This window comes from Suricata suricatta, chromosome 4 (genome assembly GCF_006229205.1).
Source record: "Suricata suricatta isolate VVHF042 chromosome 4, meerkat_22Aug2017_6uvM2_HiC, whole genome shotgun sequence".
In the NCBI taxonomy this organism is placed as follows: Eukaryota; Metazoa; Chordata; class Mammalia; order Carnivora; family Herpestidae; genus Suricata; species Suricata suricatta.
The window spans coordinates 98,865,743-98,871,254 of record NC_043703.1 but is presented as its reverse complement, the minus strand read 5'-3'; positions in this window follow the sequence as shown (position 1 = coordinate 98,871,254).

The window sequence follows — 5,512 nt, the reverse complement described above, 5'->3', positions numbered from 1 at the left end:
GAGGGTGAGTTAGAAGAAAGGTACATACTCTACCACTCACTGAGTGCTTTTTGTATGCAATGCGCTCAGAGATACATTGCATGGCTAGTGAGGGAAAAACTTGGATTCAGTCACAAATCTCACTGAATTAGTAACTCTGGTCTATCACCTCTGCTTTATCTCCAGTAAATCTCGCCACTAATATAATTTACATATTCTGTTATTACATCTTATACAGTGTATGATTCACTTCTCGTGCATTAAAACATTCCATTTTGATAAAAAGTCCATGTATTTATTGACTTCATTGGCAATAATAACTATACTAAGTTTAGAGTCATCCTCTATTTCTGACCCTTTGCATTATATTTGGTGCTATAAAACGTCGTTACTTATAAATGAGAGGGAAAAACACAGAGGGATAAATCATATGCACATTTCACACCATTATTATGGTGTAAAACTGTCAGTTGTGCTTCACTTCGGTTCATTTGCTGTTTGCACTAAATGTATGCTGTCTCTTGGTCATTTCTTCTTGCCTGTGAATTGTCAGTGTGATTAAATGACATGATAACTCTGGCAACTTTGGGTTGTCACCCTCCAATCCATCCTTCATTCATTACCTCTTTAATTTGCTAAGCAATCACATATTTGCACTTACAATGTGGCAACATAATTGATGCCAACTTTTCTCCTTAGGGCTGGTGTGACCTCACTGCTTAATACAGCTTCCATCTGTTCCATTTCAGCCACTGTCCTGTAGTCTAACACCTCCTTCCTCAGCTCTTGTTAGCTGACCTCAGGGCCCCCTGCATAGACCACGTACCATATGCAGTGCCTTTCAGTTACCCTCAAAGTCAGGGTTTGAAAGCATTTCCATTACCATCTCTCCCCTATACTCTACCACAGCGCCACCACCTGACTCGTAGCCATCTGAAATGTGAGTGTCCTGGGGAGAGGGCAAGCCATCCGTCTCCACTCTAGCCACCCCTCTGGGGCTCCGTTTCCCAGTCATCAAAAACTTCAACTTTATCTATTGAATCTATTAGGCACAAAGCACTGGGGGAATCTTTAGAGAACATCTCGCATTGACTAATTTGCTCCCCAGGTAGCCAAAGAACCAGGGAAAAGTTATATATTGTCATGGCATTTATTGAGCTCAATTCTGTCCTCAGTTTGGAGGAGAGTATCATTTATGGTTAAGAATACCACAAAGTTGCCATCTATCTTACTCTTTCTTAAAAAACTCTCACTGCTTCTTTGAGTTTTGTGGAATTGTTAGACTCTTTAAAAATATTATCTGTCCCCACCTCCTGCCGCCTCAATGCGTTTTATCCCTGTGTCCACTATCTATTATTCACTGATCGCAACTGCACCCCGCACAATCAGGACATCTAAAGAACATAGTCAATACCAATGCTTCACCCTTCTGCTATCTGTGCAAGCCTCAGTCTGATTTATTGTCCTCTTATTTCTCCAGACTCCAAACATACGACTTCATATTTTAGTATCATTGACTATACCTGTGCAGGTTAAAGCTTGTGTGGGTAGTTTTGTTTTTTATTTTTAAAGAACTATAAAAAAACTGTATCCTTGTATTGCTATTCTCGAAGACAATAAGCAGAGGAATGCACTTTCTTTAACTTAAAACTTTCCATTTACCTATGTAAAGGTAATACAATGCAGTCATTATAATTTCTATCTGACAGATCAAACTGCAATGTCTTTCTTATGGGCACCATTGAATACCTGGTGATAGATATTTGACTCTCTTACAAGGAATAACTTGGTCATGTCACTAACCACCATGAATCTCTATTAGTTTTACCACTGGATTTGTTTCATTTTAAAAAATTTATTGTCTTCTTATTAGGGATATGACACTAATGAATACAGACCAGTGCAGTCCCCTAGGCAGAACACATGGGCGTTATAACATTGATGGACTTCCATTTCTGAAATAGAATCTCGTGTTCCCTGCTGGAGGCCATGGTCAAGTTGAACAGTTTCTCTCAGCCTCAGTTTGTTTGCATTAAAAACAAAAAGTAATAATAGTACATTCTTTACATTGTTGTTAAAATTAAGCTAAATTGAAGAAAGTTCCAAGTATAATCCCTATCACAAGCAAGTGTGCCAAATACACAACAGCTTTTATTGTTAATAAAGGAGAAGAGAGAAAAAGTGGAAAGCTTCTGATTTCCTCAAAATCCCTAAGGTTAGCTACGACCACTGAGGAAGTACTGGGAACATTCCCACCTATTCTGTACTAGCCTGTACGTCCTTTATTGCACAAGGCCAAGCAGTACCTGTATCCCTTTGGGCCTGCACTTTGAAGCAAGGGGCTGATCTGATCCAGAGTGAGGACATCAGTGTCACTGCCAGCAGATACTCACTCTTAGTTTACATCAAATCATTTTAACAAGTGCTTTATATTATTGCCTTTCCTCATAGAGCAGAATATCAGGAAAGTGCACCATTTTAAACAATCCTATAAGTAGGTATGGAAACCCCATGACCAATCCCAGATAACATATGATTCTGTATCCTGAGAGGCTCACTAAATAGGCTTCATGAACTTATTTTCACTGGAGGGCTTGACATCCGGAAGCAATCAATACCCACTAAGTAGCCCTTCTGAAAATGTCTCAGGACACAGGAGATCTGGGTCACCAGGGCTTAACCTAAAATGAGAGACAGCAGGGTAGAGTGAAAAGCACTGGACCAAGGTCCATCTTAGCCACTAATCATGTGCATGACCTTGACCAGTCAAGGTGTCTGATCTTGTAATTGCTTTAGCTCTAACAGGAGAGGATTATGCTAGTTCAGCATTTTTCAAAGTGTGTTCCATGGAACATCAGCCCAAAGAGATGGGCCACAGAAAGAGGATTCTGTGGTTAAATTAGTTTTGGAAATACTCTAAGTCAAATAAGTTTAAGGAAAAATGTTTTTGGAAATCTATAGTGTTTATTAGGTGTATTTATGACTGCTGTCACTATGCCTCTTACCTGGTACCCACAGACTATTCTTTGAAACACACAGGTCATCTCTCAAGTATTATCCAACTGTTCACTCCAAATTAGTCTCAGCTTTATGAGATTTCTAATTCTGATTTAAACTAATCTCTGGGCAGAAAGATATACAATTGGGGCACTTTTAGTGGCTTGGCACTCATTTCAACCTTCCTGAAAGCTGCTTCACAGGAACTACTCAGCCTCTCTGTACCTGAAGGCTTAGTTTCAGCTATGGATCAGATCAGACCTGCAAGCACAGAGCAAGCCCTATGTGACAGAGTTATGTGCCTGGAATCAACTAAAGACAAATGACAGAAGAGCATTTGGCAGATAAGTGCTCCAGCTTTGTCACCTTAGATAAGATAACTCTGTAGCATGTTCTGTACTGACCCCCAGAATTCCCCTATGGGATGTTTTAAACTCCAATTGTCCTCAGTAGTAATTTTATGGGTGAAGAATGATGTCATCTTATGTTATCTTTCACTTACTTACTCTCCAATGATATTTTCTGGAATCCCCTTTCAAATAAGCTACTGTATTAAAATCCTTGTCACAACGTCTGCTACTGGGAAAGCTCAAATGAAGACAACCACCCTTCAGGCTGTATGCCCTCAGATTTTAAGACCCCATTGACAAAGGTATACAAAACAAGTCTTCGGTAGTCTGAAATCTTAAACTCAGTTTAAAATCAGGTTTTACAAGCAACAAATATCACCAGTTTTACATGAAATAAAAGTTAATAAAGAGAAAAGGTCCTTGGCAGATATTTAAACTTCCTATTAAACTGATGAGCACCAAGATAGCATGCTACAGCATCCATGGGACTGTAGTATTGTCTATCTGATATTTCTGCCTCTTATAAATGTATACAGATATTAGAGGGAGGGTTTGCTACAATGAATTTTAAGAAAAGATTTAGTTATATAGGACATTCTGATTTGAGTGGAAGTTAAAAAGACTAGAAGGCAATGAAATAGAGATGAGAATGGTAGCTTTACCATTTTTCTAAACTTAGATCATCTCACTGAAAAGGTCTCAGGACACCAGGGTGGCTCAGTTGGTTAAATATCCGATTCTTGCTCTTGGCTCAGGTCATGATCTCGTGGTTTTTGAGTTTGAGCCCCTGAGTTTGGCTCTGCACTGATGACACAGAACATGCTTGGGATTCTGTCTATCTCTCTCTTTTTTTGTCCCTCCTCCATGCATACTCTTATCTCTCTCTCAAAATAAATAAAGAAAGAAAGAAAAGGACAAAGTCTCTAAAATCACTCTTAAACCACTGATGTTTAAAATAATCTGAAATCAAGAAGCAAATTTCTTACACATAATTATAAGCAATTATACATCAATAATTACTTATCAGAATGGAAGGTAGAAGGAGCATAACGGTTTCCTGGGTCATTAAGATTACTTAGCATGAAGGTAACAATATTGGAAACATGGCATCATAGAGTTGGAAGGGTCTAATCAAACTTTCCACAGAAGAACCTAACCTTTCTAAAGCTTTTTCAAAATATATCTGGAGTGATGAAAAGTTCACCATTTCACTAAGGCAGCTGATTTTATTGTTGACTGGCTTTTTCTTATACTGAGTCCAAATCTATTTAATAGCAAAATAATGTTCTTCTTCTGTATAAAATGAGAGCTATTTTAATAATCTGAAAATTATAATTATAGATCTAGGGAGTGCATTTCTATTTTGATATTGAAAATACCATTTCCTCTTGTCTCCTGAGAGGCAGTATTTAATGGGCATTGCCTATTATAATCCATGACTGCTGATAGTATCATTCTAAACTTAACAGAGTGACTTGCACCTACTTTTAGAGAATTCTGAGCCAAGATAAAGTATTCTACGACTTCACTTAGTCAGAGTCCTGAGCTTAACTGTATTAGGGTGGTTTAATTTGTCAGTAATTACCTAATTTGATGCTTTGAAACATGGGATTCCAAATAGGAATTGGGAATTATTACTAAGAACTTCATAGAAATTGAATCTGCAGAGCATTAACCAGGCATTTTAAACAGATGAGCTGACCTTCCACAATTTCTATACTTAATTATGAATTTGATCCTCTAAGCTTCAACATATTTGGAAATTTTTGAAGTAAATCCCTGCTTGATAGTGTGGTGCTTCTATGACAGAGTGTAGCCTAGATCATTGCCAGCAGGGTAATTGGGAAGACCACCAGTATTGGTGGGGAATTTATAGGAGTCAATGTTACATGATGGAAAAGAGAGAGCATACTTGACTTTGAGTTACAATATTACCCTTCAAAATGTATATGATCTTGGAAAACGTGTGAGCCTTGGTTTCTAGATCTGCAAAATAAAAATATTTTTAAAAAATTTGTCCTTATTATTTCAAAGTGATGTTTAATGCTCAAATATTCCATAAAAATCTTTCATTATGAAGTACAATGCAAATACATACTATTTTTCAACTTAAAAGCCTTTAATATCACATACCTCCCTATAACTGGTTCTTCCTTAAAGAAAGACAAAAACAACTGACAACTAGA